General features: G+C 35.9%; 1 protein-coding gene across 2 annotated transcripts in view; it reads right to left on the bottom strand.

Moving 5' to 3' along the window:
- LOC115786764 (leucine-rich repeat and immunoglobulin-like domain-containing nogo receptor-interacting protein 2) overlaps positions 1-15,321 on the bottom strand; it is a 254,251-nt gene that overhangs the window by 186,117 nt on the left and 52,813 nt on the right. For both annotated transcript variants that reach the window (XM_030739150.1, XM_030739151.1), the window contains exon 3: positions 2,984-3,088. The gene's annotated coding sequence lies outside the window, so the exon portion shown is untranslated. The remainder of the gene's footprint in view (positions 1-2,983; positions 3,089-15,321) is intronic.

The raw sequence follows: 15,321 nt of genomic DNA, 5'->3' as shown, positions 1-15,321 counted from the left end.
ACTTTTGGCAATATAGCGTATGTCTAGTATGTTAAAAGCCATATCCTACTTGAATCTAGATGTCCTTAGTGATTCTACAAAGTTGAACATGCCAATTTCTCCCACATTCTTTCATTCAGAAATCAACTATTGTGGTTTGCAGATGTCAGATTGAGCCTAGATTGAAATCATTCCTCATCAGTTATGCTTTGCTCATACAATAAAGAAGGAATTACTCATTCAAACCAAAGAAAAAAAGACTCAGTTAAGCACACATAAAGTATAAACTATCACAATTTATGGCTTCCGTCTGTGTTTCAGTCTTTTAAGCTGGTATTTTGTGTGTCAAATTAATCTAGTTCTATTTCCAGTCCTGGTGTTTATGCCAAAGGCAGTACTAAAAAGGGAAATCAGAAAAAGGACTTACGGTGGAAGATAAAATAATAAAAAGAAGCCTTTGAAATGCATTGACACTGATGTATAAGCTCTGCTACATAATACATGTATTCTATACAAGAATACTGATTTATTGGTTGAGGGGGGGGGGGGGGGGGGGGGGGGGGGGGGGTTATATTGTTACCAATGCATTTAATTTTACACTACCTTTCTCTTCAACTCCTGTAATAATAATTTCTCAGGTGTTCTGGTTTGTCAAAGGTAGCCTGTATGGACGTCTGGCAACTAGTCTCTACAATGATAAGAGCTGTAGCTCTCTGCAACCTCATGGTAATCATTTTTACAGCCTTTCCTTAATTAAAATGTCACATCCACTGTAGCAATATACAACAGAGTTCTCTGCAAATTAAAAAAGAATTAGGCTGGCAGATGTGGCCTTAATGGCTTAATCATGCCTTTAAGTTCGTTCTAGTAAAGTGTGGCCACAGATGAATATTGTTTTAACTCTCATCCATGAGTAATGCCTAAAAAACTATTTCATATGTAAATTTTGTTACAGCTGCACTGGGAATGTTAAAACATAAGCATCTGACAAGTCAGAAAATGGAGCATTTCCTACGTAGTAGCCAGTGGGTAAGCATACTCATTAAACCCAGTGAAATTACAAGACACTCTATTGGACTTCCATCACAGCTGCAACCATGCAGTATGACATTTTACTTAAATACTTATACTGAAAATACATGTAACATTGAGTATTACATTTTAACATGTGACATACCATAGACTTCATGTATCTTACTATAATCTATATTGTTCTATATCAGTGTCGAGTCTCATGTCCTTTAAAACTCTACCCTACATACATTGTAATTTTAGAAGGATCACCAAGGTTGACAAACACAAAATAACTTACTTTATTTTTTAAAGAATATACAACCTACATATTGCACTTTGCCATATCAGAATTTACTGAGGACACTGACTAGTAGAAATTGTAATGTATCCTACATGGGCTCTTCTGCCTGATGTATATATTTGCAGAGGCACCGGGAGCCTGGAAAACAACACTGTAATATTATAAACTAAATTCATATTATATACATATATGATAAATGAAAAATGCCCTAAAAACAAGAAAAAAATACTCATTAATAGTTGTTTTATTTATACTAACATGCTAGCTTCAACTTTATGGTATAAGTAGCAGATATTGTAGAAAAAAAACTATGTCAGTTTAACTTTGTACCTACTGTAAGCCTGCCGTCCACTTATCTCTCAAACATATTGATCTGAACAGCTGTTTCCAAAAGCAAACCTCTTATTCAACATTCAGAACTGTAAACACACTTTTCCTTCTTACCTTACTTCCCAAACTCTGAGATTTCCATGTAATACTCTAGATTGTTCTACCTAAAGTATGTTTATCTTACCTCTCTACCACTACCATCTTTTTTTACCCTGAAAGTGTAATACTGAGAATGAATGTAGAAAGACTAAATTAAGGGACCCAATTTGAAGCAGCACCACTTCACTGATAAGCTGTACCAGTGATCTGTGAGAGCACTCAGGGTCTGCTACATTATGACAATACAGAGGAATAAAGCAGATGAAAGAGAATAGTCTGGCAAGAGCAGAAATCAGATGGGCAGAAGGAGAGGAAAAAACAATCTAAAGTCTAATTGTGTTATGCCTCACGGCAGCAAGGGACTACAGAGAGACTTATTTTCTTTCCGCACGTCGTTCAGCAGAGTCCTTTCCCTTCACATTAATTTCCAAACCATTCCAGCCCCCTTTTTTCTTTTTTTTTGTTTCCTGAATGCATTTATTTAAAAAGTGACATCAAAGACAAACTGTGAAAACTAAACCACATTTACTGGGTTTGACCAGAATCATGTAGCACAGCAATGTTGACACCCACAGAGTTATTCTCTGACATTTCTGCCCTTTGTGAAGAAAATCTGTTTTTGAACCCTCTAATCACTGGTGAGCACTATAATAAAAGTAATTATTATGACAATTATTATGATTTGTTTTTGTCCAACTTTGTTTCTTGACAAAATGCACTGAAAAAAATCATGACTGCATAAGGTAAAGCAAATTAAAACAAATTTATGGAAAGGTATGTATGTTTATAAATTCAAACACTGAAAATTCTCAGTGAGCAGCAATGCCAAAAGCTGCTCATTCTCCCTCCCACCGTAAGGACCTTTAAAATAATGGCGGCGCAGAGCCACATCAATCTTACATCATCTCCACAGTGCTGATCATTACAAATTTGTTGGTGCTAAAGTCTAAAAATAATCACGCATGCACTGCGAAAAATGCTGAAAATCCATTTGAAGTACAAGCTGGGGGTAGCAAACATGTTAATTATCTGTGATATATTATAAAATAGAAATAATTAGGCTTTCACTGTCAGGAGACTTAAACACTGGAGCAGATGGCCCAGTGACATCAGGCTTGCTAGCTAAATATTAATTTTGAATACTCATTGCTTGGAGTCGGTTCAACTGAGGCACATTTATGTTGATTTTATTGTTTTTACTAACAAAACAAAACAACAAAATTCACAATTACAAGAAAGTATAAATTTATCTCGACATACCTGCTAGGCTTCCCAATATCAACTGTTGTTAACTGTTGTAGAAGCACAGAAGTCCTGTGGAAAACCCCTAGTGTGACTCTATTCACAGGTCACTTACTCCAGGGTCTGAAATAAAATAAAAGAAACACAAATCAGAGCAGACATGGTGAATGAGCTCACGACTTCAACCGACTCAGCATCCACAAATGCCCAGCGATCCAGGATAAACATCCTTGAAGAAATGTCACTCCAAGGAAGTACATTAGCTACCACACCAGGGTGCTAGCCAAGAAAAGACTAGTATGACCTATGCACACTCTCTTTCTCCTTGCCTGGTCAACTTGATCTTTTTTCTTCCTAAACAGCTGCCAGAGAATGCCTCATTACACCATCATTTCAGTTGGAGAAGACAAATGAGTAGCATTTCCAGGGCTCGTGCCATTCAATTTTGCAGCCTCAGATAGTGAATGTGTCTTACTGGCTGTACAGTATTGAAATGCACATCATCAACAGTTTTAAAATAGCTCCAGACTAGAAGATAGCTGACTTTTAAGACCTGTTTGCCACTCTATTTCACAGAGAGGCAGGGTGCCAGATATTTACTATTTTCTGTTCTGCCTATTTAATCTGCAGTTGTCATTGCATCTTTGATCACAAGTGCCTGAGAGCAGCAAGCTTATTTAATGATAGCACTACCAAATTAGTAATCACTAAAAAAAAAAGACCATATAATATGTGAAACTATAGTTCACTTGTTCTTGTTTTTCAGTATGTCTTGTTTTAAATGATGCCTAAAACTCTTGGGTCAGAACAGCTAGTCAAAGCAACTACTTTAACGTGAAAACATGGTTAATTCAACAGATGATAAAGGACTCATATCAGGTATGACATTTGGCAGTCAGAGCTGCTGCTCATCACTGTATCCGGGCGCTTCTTTAAACTTCCGAGCGTTCAGGGGATCCAAAGAAAATTCTTGGAATCATGTAATTTTCTAAGATTTCACCTTTAAGGTTAAGAGCAAATCCTAGCAAACATAAAAGCTATTCACAAAGCATCTCATCCAGAACTAAAAGGTGAAATCTTTGAAAAGCAAGCTATTCGTTGCCTCTGTTATTTACGTAGCAAGGATATTTATTAAAAAATGTACTGGGTGTGGGAAGTGAACTTTTAGGTAGCACTCACATTTCCTACCTGATGCAATAACACCAAGATGCCAGAAATGATAGTTACACTGTACATGCTATATTTGGCAGCAGAAAAAATACAAAGAATGATGACTTTTTGCCAGAGCCTTCCATCAAAAGAGTGATTACTCAAGCATTTGCATTATTTTCTGACCTAGTTCATAACATCTCCACTGGATGAACACAACTTGCAGATAAAATGGCATTCGTGGACATAGTGGGGTACCCTATCGCTGTTAGTGTAACTGATGAATGCTGAACTATTTCCAATAATATAAAATGGACATCTACTCTGTTGCATAGAGTAATTTATAAAAAAATACCTCAACTGATAAAAAAACAAAACAAAAAAAACACAAGCTAACGAATGAGAAACATGAATATGTTACTGCACAAGTAAGCCTGGGTTTTACACATTTAACTTCCAATTTATTTATTATGTCACCTAACACTCAAAACATACCTGCTCCTGCACTAAGGAGCTCTTCTGTTAGAGACAGCACTAGCAAATGTGCTAGTATAATGAATGACAATTATTTTGATGATTTCTCTGTATTAAATGCATTACCTAAAAACTATTTAAAAACATAGTTGTCTTCTTCTTAGTGTATTGGAGTTGTTTTCTCATATTTTTCCATAAAAGCAGTTTACAATGGGAAGTCATTAAGATGTGAGGATAACCTATCTAACCATGTTCATTAATGCAGCCAGTGGATCATAACAGATTATGAAACAGTGAAAGATAAAACATTTAGGCCCCAGTGATCTTAATGGAAGCTGGAAATCATATACTATTAAAGTTCAGCAGCACTTGCTCACTGATTCCACTTGCTAAGCCACATTTGAGATATTTAAGTAGGCTATATCTGTTATGACTAAATTTTTAGGTTAATTTCACCTCTCACATAGTTCCCTTGGCTGCTGACACCTAAGGAGTGTTCACCTCTTCCACTGATGTACCAATGCTGCTATTTTCTTCCCACCCACGGAACAGCCTAATCCACTGTTGAAGGATTTGTGTGCTGTGGTACAGAGCAATTGTGCTGCGGCAAAATGAGTGTGGCTTAATTGGAGCAAAGACTTAATGAGGGCCCCTTGAGGATTATCATCTCTAGCTTAGAAATGGCCCAGGTAGCAAAAGACACGGTCAAAAGGATCAGCTCACAGCTTTCCAAAGTAGAGTGACAGTACTGAGCCACAACTGTGCAAGTAGAACTGATAGGTTGCTTTTTATTGTTATTGTTGTCTGTTTTTGTTTTTTTATTTGTTTGTGGGTTTTATTTGTGAGGAGGTCCTTGGAGAGAGGGGAACTAACATGAAAATACCCATGCAAAATATGACTGGAGGAAAGTAATAGGGCATTTGCACATTTGACTTTGGTACAAAATTATTGAATTTGAACTTACACAAGCTCTATAATAGTATCTTTTTAACTACACTGTCTATTATTTATTATATTAGTTTAACAGCATTTGCAGGTGAACTTCTAGCTTTGTAGGTGTAGTGATAGTAGTCTGTAGGTGCTTTTTGTTTGTTTTCTTATTTTTATCATTAGAATATAGGAACAGAAGTAACACAAATGTGCAAATCAAAGTGACTAATTTTACTATCCAAATTTGTTCTAATTCTTTAGAGAAACATACACTTTTGACTGATTAGGGAAATGCTGCTGCCACGGTATACACGTAAAGTAGACCTTTCACTAGCTCTCCAAACAGTTTATTTCTACAAAGAGCCTGTCGCCACTTGACAGCCACAGATCAGATATGACTGACCAAGATAAATGGTTAGGCTCTAAAGTCAGATCAATTCAATCTAGCAACTGTCCTCGCCAGGAACAAAAGGCCACACTGTCAACAAGGCTCAACTCACTTCAGTGCTTATTCACTGTCTTTTTGTCCTTGTTACGTAAATAACAGAGCCAATGAATACCTTGCTTTTTGAAGATGAAAAACTATCATCCCTAAACCATAAATTGATTGCTGTTTGATTTATATGCTTTTTTTTACTGTTACATGATATTTTTCCTTCCAGTGAAGCCCTAAAGCTACGGGCTTATATGCAACAAAATCAAGTGTTCAATCACTTGCTTGTTTCCTTAAACCTGCCCAGTTTATCATTGTTCCCATGTTGGATTTATCAACTTGGTTCACATCTTCTAGCGTGAGTCATTTCAAATTTCAATTTTTTTGGTTTCAAAGTCTGAATTCAGCTAAATTCAAGACCAGTCCTCATCAATTACAGTGTTAATCAGCCCACACCCCAGAGGCTGCATTTTTTTCTTAGGCTCAACAGGACAAGTCAGAGATTGCACATTCAATTCAAATGCAGACACATGAGTGCCAAATGAGGCCTTTAGGTACAGTTCTATCATGCAAAGCTCAGTTACATTACATGCACAGCAAGGAACACTAACAACAAAGATTTCTGGTCTTCTCTCCACATTGTGTCCAAATGTACTTTCTGTGTTATTGCACATTTAATGGTTGTACAGACGTACTGGCATTGATGTTTACTATAATCACATCTGATTTCTGTATATTTTAATACACGGAGTAGATAAGGCTCACTCACTGTTTAAATATTGTATTTTCCAAATATAAACAACATCTCTTCAAAAAATTAAGGCAAACATAACTGTTTGATAGTATTAATGCAAACAATATAACAAATTTACTTCTACAGAACGCATGATTAATTTAATATTTAAAATTATTAGCTTTTTTTTATAGTGTCCAATTTAAGGGGGCTATAAAAGTGCCAATTATAGTGCAACCTCAGAGGTTTAATACAAAGTATTTATTTAGCTTGTGTTTGCTTTATTGGGTCATAAATGAAGCAACATTATCCACTTCCTTAAAAACATAGAGAGTACCATTTATAGTCACTGTAATGCAATTTAAACTGCCAATACATTAGTTGAATATAACATACAGCACAAATCATTTTATTTCAGGCACTAAATTAAAATGAGAGTGCATATAAAATATGTCCTGAGTATTTCTTCATTAATTGCTCAACTTCAAGCAAAATGCAATAAACATAAAAAAATATATATATAAAATATCTGGTGTGTCCATGTTTTACCTTGCATAGGCTTTCAATATATTTATCATGGTTATTCCAAGTGAAACTGAGAGCAAGCTGAGACTGGATTTGGGAATTATCAGAAGCCACCCTCCTAGAAAGGAAATGAAACATCTGAAATGACTAAAATATTTATGAAATATCTAGATTGTTGCAATAATGCTAGAATTTGTTTGCGGTACATTACATGACAACATAGTAAATATTTTGAAACATTGTAACTCAGCTGCACGTCTATGTAAACATGCTGACAACCTCAAATTCAAATAGTGAAAATTGTTAACCTCTATTCTACTTTTCATCTGTTTCTTTAACGAGAATAAAACAAAGTGGATGAAACACAATTTCAGCTCTGTTATTTCACACAAAGGAAACATGAATACAAAGACAGTCTGGAAACATGGAAAGTCACAAAATGTGTATATATATATATATATATATATATATATATATATATATATATATATATATATATATATATAAAATGTTGGATTTAAAGTTGTAAAGTCAGGAGGATATTACCTTGCTTAAAAGAAATAAATAAATATATGGGTATGTGTGCTTCTGGTCTCATGCTGAGAGATCAGTGTCCACCCCAGTGTAATGCTGCCTGAGTACTTCCCAAAACAAACGTTTATTGCATGACTGCTTGCAGTACACAGTGCCTGACTCAGACTCCTACAGTTTCTCAACCTTGGGACCTTTTTTTATGAGGTCACTTTTGAACAATTTGAACAATTCGAAGTGGGACAACCAAGGATAGTCTGTCCCCACTTTCTCATACAGTCCTGTGAAAACTTTCTTTTAAGTAAATTCCATGATTCAACAGCTTGTAGAACCAGCAGCATCAACATGAGGTAATAATTTCCTGCGTGACTTTATCAGTCTTTCACATCGTTAGAATAGTTGGAAGAATTTTGGCCCACTTCTTTACAATGTTGCTCAATTTCAACTGGGCAGCTGTCTACCTGAACCAGTTGGGGGTGAAAAGAAAGAAAAGAGAGCAGAGAGAGACCGGGCAAAAGACACACTATGGGAGAAAGAGCCAGAGTTTAATAATTAGTAATTATTAAATGCAGTAGTGGTGTATAAACATACAGGGAGTGAAAAGAGATGAGTGAAGAAGAAACACTCAGTGCATCATGGGAAGCCCCGCAGCAGCCTAAGCCTACTGCAGCATAATTAAGGGATGATTCAGGGTCACCTGACACACCCCTAACTATAAGCTTTATCAAAAAGTAAAGTTTAAAGCCTAATCTTAAAAGTAGAAGAGTGTCTGTCTCCCGAATCAAAACTGGGAGCTGGTTACATAGAGGTGCTTTATAGCTAAAGGCTCTTACTCCCATTCTACTTTTGAAAACTCTAGGAACCACAAGTGAGCCTGCAGGCTGAGAGTTAAGTGCTCTATTAGGATAATAACGAACTATGAGGTCTTTAAGATATAACGGGCCCTGAATTAATGAAGATTTTGTACGTGAGGAGAAAGATTTTTAAATTCAATTGTGAATTTAACAGGGAGCCAATAAAAAGAATCTATTACTGGAGAAATCTGACCTCTCTTTCTAGTCCCAGTTAGTACTCTCACCTCAGTGTTCTGGATCAACTGAAGGCTTTTATAATAATGAATAATAATAATAGTCTAACCTAGAAGTTATAAATGCATGAACACAATGTGCTTATTACTTTGTTATTGCCTAAGGTAAACATGTATAATCTAAAAAGAAAGGAACCCTGTGGAACTCTATGACTAACTTATGTGTGAGGAAGACTCCCTATTTACAAATTGGAATCTGTCCAATATATATGATTCAAACCACTGCAGCCCAGTACCTTTTAATACCAATGGTGTGTGTATATTATTTGTGTCAGTGGTACTGAATGCTGCACTGAGGTCTAACAGGAAAAGCACAGAGATGAGTCCACCATCAGAGGCCATAGGAAGATTATTTGTAATCTTCACCAGTGCTGTTTCTGTGCTATGATGCATTTTAAATCTGACTGAAAGTCTTCCAATAAATAATTCCTTTGTACATGAACAGTTAATTGTTTGACAACTACTCTATCAAGAATTTTTGAAATAAATTAGCTAAGACAGCTGGATCAAATAAGGGCTTTTTACCCTTGTACAGGCCACTCATTTAAATACTTTGAAATCCAAAATTTCAACCTTAGAATGTTGTTGGAGGACATAAGAATTACTTTGGCGACATTTTTCAAAATATTTTATTTTCATGTAGAGAACCAAGATCAAAGAAGTTGCCATATTTGGTTCCTTGCCCATAAGTGGTAAAAAAAAAAAAAAAAAAAAAATCCAATAAGTATACAAGAAAAACATATATGATGCAAAGAGCATATATTTTATAATGGATTCATTACTACATTACTTTTTAGAACATTACAACATACACATTATTGCTTTTACACAACATTAGGCCATTTCATCATGACCACATGCTTCTTAACCTCACTATGGATATATGGATGTCATATATAAAGTGTGCAGAAATTACCAAAAATAGTCACTTGCCCTATAAAGGGTTAATTAATTGTTTAATTACTGCTACCTTAAAGGCCTGTGGTATGTAGCCTATTAATAAAGATAGATTAATCGTGTTTAAAATTGAAATTAATGGTGAAACATCTTTTAGTAGTCTTGTAGGAATGGGGTCTAAAAGGCACATTGATGGTTTAAAGGAAGACATTACTGAAGCTAACTCAGAAAAATCTACTTCTATGCCCTACTGTATATCAGAACAAGATCCAGAGTGTGATTACAACAATGAGTGGAATCCTTTACATTTTGAGAGAAGCCAATTGAGTCTAATAAAAAATTAAATGAGGTGTTCAGGCTGTCATTTTTAATGTCTATATGGATGTTAAAAATCACCCACTATAATTATTTTATCTGAACTGAGCACTAAATCAGATAAAAAGTTTGAGAAAGCAGATAGAAACTAAGTACAGGTCAGAAGGATGATAGATAGCAAGAACTAAAATGGGTTTTTGACTTTTCCTACTAGGGTGGACAAGGAGACAAAGAGTCAGGATTTTAAGTGAATTAAAACTCTGTCTGGGTCTTCGGTTGATTAATAAGCTGGAGTGGAAGATTGCTGATACTCCTCCTCCTCGGCCTGTACTTTAAGGATTCTGACTTTGCATGTGACTCAAGGGTGCTGATTAATTTATCCTGGTCAGTTATCCTGGTTGCTGTAAGGCAGAACAAATCAATATGCTGATCAATTATTAAATAATTTACTAACATGGGCTCAGAAGAGAGAGACCTAATGTTTAAAGGTCCACATTTAACTGATTTACTCTTAGGTGCAGCTGAGGGTGTTTTGCGTTTCTTTTTTTATGTGAATTTTTATACTTAATTTGTCTTTTGATGATTTTTGGTTTGGTTTTTGAAGGTCTGGAAGCAGTCACAGTTTCTGTGAGGATGGGCTTTTGTGGGGATGACAAGGTTGCAGTTGCAGTCAGTTTATTGATGTTTGTGGGCATTTAGTCATGCACGTCTTTGTTAAGGTCCCACGACAGTATTTCAACTGGGTTGAGATCTGGACTTTGACTTTACCATTGCAACACTTTCATTTTTTTCTCTTTCAGTTATTCTGCTGTAGATTTCACGGTGTACGTCGGATCATCATCCTGTTGCATAACCCAATTTTGGCCAAGCTTTAAGCTGTTGGATAATTAGCCTCACATTTGCTTCTAGAATACCTTGATATACAGAGAACTTCAAAGCTAACTCAGTGACTTCATGGTGCCCAGGTCCTGTGGCTGCAAAACAAGCCCAAATCAGCTCTCTACTACTGTACTTGACAGCTGGTATGAGGTGTTTGTGCTGATGTGCTGTGTTTGGATTTTGCTAAACATGATGCTGTGCATTATAGACAAACATCTCCAATTTGATCTTGTCTACCCAAAAGAAATTTTCCCAGAAGTCTTGTGGTTTGTTTAGAGACAACCTTGCAGGACTGCATAAAGTCCTGTGAAAAACACTCTTTTTTAATATGACTGTAGATACCAAAAGGTTTGTAGAATACAGTGTCAACAGTATCAGTTTATAAGAAACAAAACAACATAAAAACAAAATTTCACACAGAGAAGTCATGCAAATATAATGCAGTGCACAGTGCAATAGTGCTTCAAATAACATTGGTTTGAAAATAACTCAACACAGCAACTACTCTTATAAATGATAATGTCTCATAAACACACCAGTGTAACAATGAATATTGTGAATCATGAATGACATGTAGATGAGATTGTTTCCTTGTCTCAATTGTGAAATGCTCCGATTTCTTGAAGCAATATGTCTTTGTTGCTTATACTCAATATTTTGGTCTGTCTTAGAGAGGTGTTCAGATGCTGTTTAATGGAGAAAAGGTTTGCAAGTAAGTTAAATAATTTTTTTTCCAGAAGCTCTGTTATACTATATTTAATGTTGGATTTATAGATACGTGAAACTATAGAGGTATATAAAAACAAAGACCAGTTATTCATTGGATGTGATTGATTTTAATACAAAAGTTGTTTTTGTCAGTTATGCTGTCATTGTCAATTAATCAAATCACTAATGACATCGGTAAATTAAAAAGGGAACCTTCATGGGTCCAATTTTTATTTCATTCAATTTTTTTGTGTAATCAAATGTTTTGCACATTTGGTCACATAATGTGCAAAACATATGCAAGTCATATTTATAGTTTATAATGTTTATGGTAGTGCATACAGAATGGATAGAATCTTTAAATTTTCCCTGCATTTCTTTTAAGTGTATGCAGACATGCAGTGGCTGGGAGGTGATTTAAAAACTGCTGGCCTAAATCTCACACACCCTGCCACACAAGGCCAGAGATGACATGAGACTCAGCGAGCCCGGATGTGATAGCACATGCCACCAAATCCATAGTTAATTGGACACTTCCTTCATAACAGCCCTGTGGTAAACAGCAGCAAGCAAATAACAAGTCTAAGACAAGGTTCCAGAAAGAACAAGAGGAAATAACTCAGATAACAAAAGCAACAGCAGATGTGCTGTACTCTGCATTATATTGTGTTTAGAACAGCAACTCTTCTTTGACTGTATAATCCTTGGCATTCTGCTTAACTGATTAGCTTCCCCATGCTTAACAGCTGGTATCTTTGCCCAATTTGTCTGGTTTGGAAATGTTAAGCAGAATCATGCCAGTTGCATTCTTTATTCCAAATGGACATTTGTGTGTAGAAAATGGTCAGCAGCCAGGTACTGAGGAGGGATTGCACATGATCAAAAAGGATTTCATGGAGGCAGATTGGGTGAAAAAAAGACTTATGGAAATATCACACTGCATTGTGCTGGATGCCTCAGTGTTCATGAGCCACTCCACATGAGGTTGCTTCAATGCTGGAAGATGAGAGGATTTAGAAATACATTCAGCAGTTCACCAGAAACACTTAGTTCCTGCTGAAGTAAAGCAGGCTGAAATGCAGGTGAATAGTTGGCTTACTATACAGTTGCCTCAAGTGGCAGTCAATTCTGTGATTATTTGTTTACATATTTTAATTGTTTCTCCAGTCTAATATTGGATAGCACATTGGGTTATAATGAATTGGGTTATTGTTCAAAATCAGCTTTCAGCAATATGTAGTACAATGAATGTATTGCACATTTAAAATCAACATGAAAAAGAAAAAAAGACTTATTAAAAAAAGCGTTAGTAAAAACACTGATATGTGTGGTAACAGATGAGAATGGGAACATGTGGCACTTTCATTAACACTGAACGCAGCAGATTTTAAATTAAATCAAAAGCTGTAAAGAAGACAGTAACATGGCTTTGTCACTCATCATGCTTCTCCACATCTGCAAGCTCCTGACAACACATTGTCAGGAAATAATATTCAGACTTTTTGTCTACTTAAGACTCTGGCAGAATGTGTTGGTCCAAGGAGTAAAGGTAAAAAAATATTCGGGGCATATCCACAATAAACAAATAGCAGTGTTTACACACAATTGCCCGATTTAAGTATCCCAAGTATTTTAAATTACAAGATTTGATATGGTATACTGGATATAACACAACATACAGTAATGATTTAGTATTTGCTAAAGTGATCTATATACTACTGAGGTATGATATAGAGAGCTTGTCATATGTTTGAAACCTAGTGCGTCTTTAACAAGTACCCAAATGCAGTCGTTCCTCATTATATCGCGGTTCACTTATTGCGGCTTCACTGTATCATGGATTAAAAAAAGAAAAAAAAAAATCAGTAATTTTATATAAAATTACTGATTTTTTTTTTCTTTTTTTAATCCATGATACTAACTAAATCTGTTCCCCAGAGTTTTCACTATATTGCGGGATTTTGCGGTATATAGGTATTTCTGTAACACATAACTATGTTCATCACTCGGACGAGGGGACCAGTTACGCCTACGCCAATAGTGGAAACATAAGTTACGGCAGAGGGCGAAGATACTGCACCACCTTCATCGCCATCAGTACTGCACAGCTACATAATTCATCATCTTCATCATTCAAGTTGTAGTAAGAGAGTGGGAAAGATTTATATGAGTGTGGGAAGGGTTTATAAAGCCTTAAAATATATATAAATATAACATAAATATATTTCGCGGATTTTCACCTATCGTGGGGGGTCTCTGGAACGTAACCCCCGCGATAGGTGAGGGATCACTGTACAATAAAAATACATCTTAACAATGATTTATTTTTCTTAATTGATTACAATGATAGCAATCAACATGGATTAAACAAATTGATACATGAATACAGGCACTCTTGCAGCTGTGTGCACTAAGCTGTGTCCAGTTATTTTCCAGCTATCAGTCAAATTATGTCTAAAAGGTTCTGTTGATCACAGTACAATCTAGGTAGTACAGTTCACCTGCTATCTTTACTGGGGTCCAGATCCAAGGAAAAGTCTAGCATCCTGTGTTTACCTTGGAGAGTTAGCACTCTGTACTACCTTGCTGTATTGCTCCTGATGATGTTTGTTATTACTGATAATTTGTACCTTTTAACTTGGCTAGTGGTGGGTTCCCAGGATAACTAGGATTCTTCTGTGGGTTCTCGCATGGCTACAGATATGGTTCAGTTTGTCTTTTTTCAGAGCCCACAGTTAGGGGAGCTTGGAGCAGGTCTCTGCTTAGTGTCCTTATCACCTCTCTGGAGGTGAGAGTAGAAAAAGAGAACAATGGGCTGTGGTGGTTTTGGTGAGTCTGCAACTAGGAATGGTCAATGTTACAGATGCAGGGAGGAACCTCTTAGAGTGGAGTTCGGTTTGATAGAGTCTGTGGTGTTTCTCATGGCTTCTACATTTGCAACTGGTGAAAATTAATCAATACAGAATTTCTGCTGGAAATAAGAGGCAAACAATGCTTAGTATCCATTTTAAAAGTTCAGGCCTTGTTACCCCTCTCATGGAACATTACACAATGTGAAAATTGTATTTTCATGAAAACACTGTATACAATATCGACCATATGGTTTTTAAAATATGTTTCTTGCAATGGGAACATTCTGCACCAACGACTATATTCTTATAGCGTTCTAATTTGCATAACATAAATACAGCACATTAGTTTCATCTGTTGCAGGAAAACTGATTAATGTTAAAAGACTGACCAGTGTAAAAAGAAATAGCATAACAGTACCTTTATTCTTTTGTTTCATCAATTTCTAATCAACTAAGAGCTAGTCTTGTGAAAATTTAATTTCACGGGTGACAATGAAACAGATGGGGTGTTCCTTTCTGGACAATTAGAATACATTATTTTACAAATAAATCTGTCTCCAAGTGACACTAGAATTTGTCTCTTACCACTGAGTATCATATTGTTTTGCGACAAGCAACTGCTGCTATTTAACAAAAAAATATTCCTAAAGAACAATCAACAAATTCTGCATGGCATGTTGCATATGTGCCTGTGTGACTGTGCTTAGTACAGCAATGAGTTATTCTTGATTTGCATGCCCTAGCACTTGTCTGCTTCAACTTCTCCCATCTGTGTGATCCACGAACATTATACATATCTACTACGGTATTGTATTGTATTAAATTTCATACAAATGGCCACCA

This window comes from Archocentrus centrarchus, chromosome 10 (genome assembly GCF_007364275.1).
Source record: "Archocentrus centrarchus isolate MPI-CPG fArcCen1 chromosome 10, fArcCen1, whole genome shotgun sequence".
Classification (NCBI taxonomy): domain Eukaryota; kingdom Metazoa; phylum Chordata; class Actinopteri; order Cichliformes; family Cichlidae; genus Archocentrus; species Archocentrus centrarchus.
Note: the sequence above shows the minus strand (reverse complement) of the source record. Positions and strands in the feature narration are given on the sequence as shown.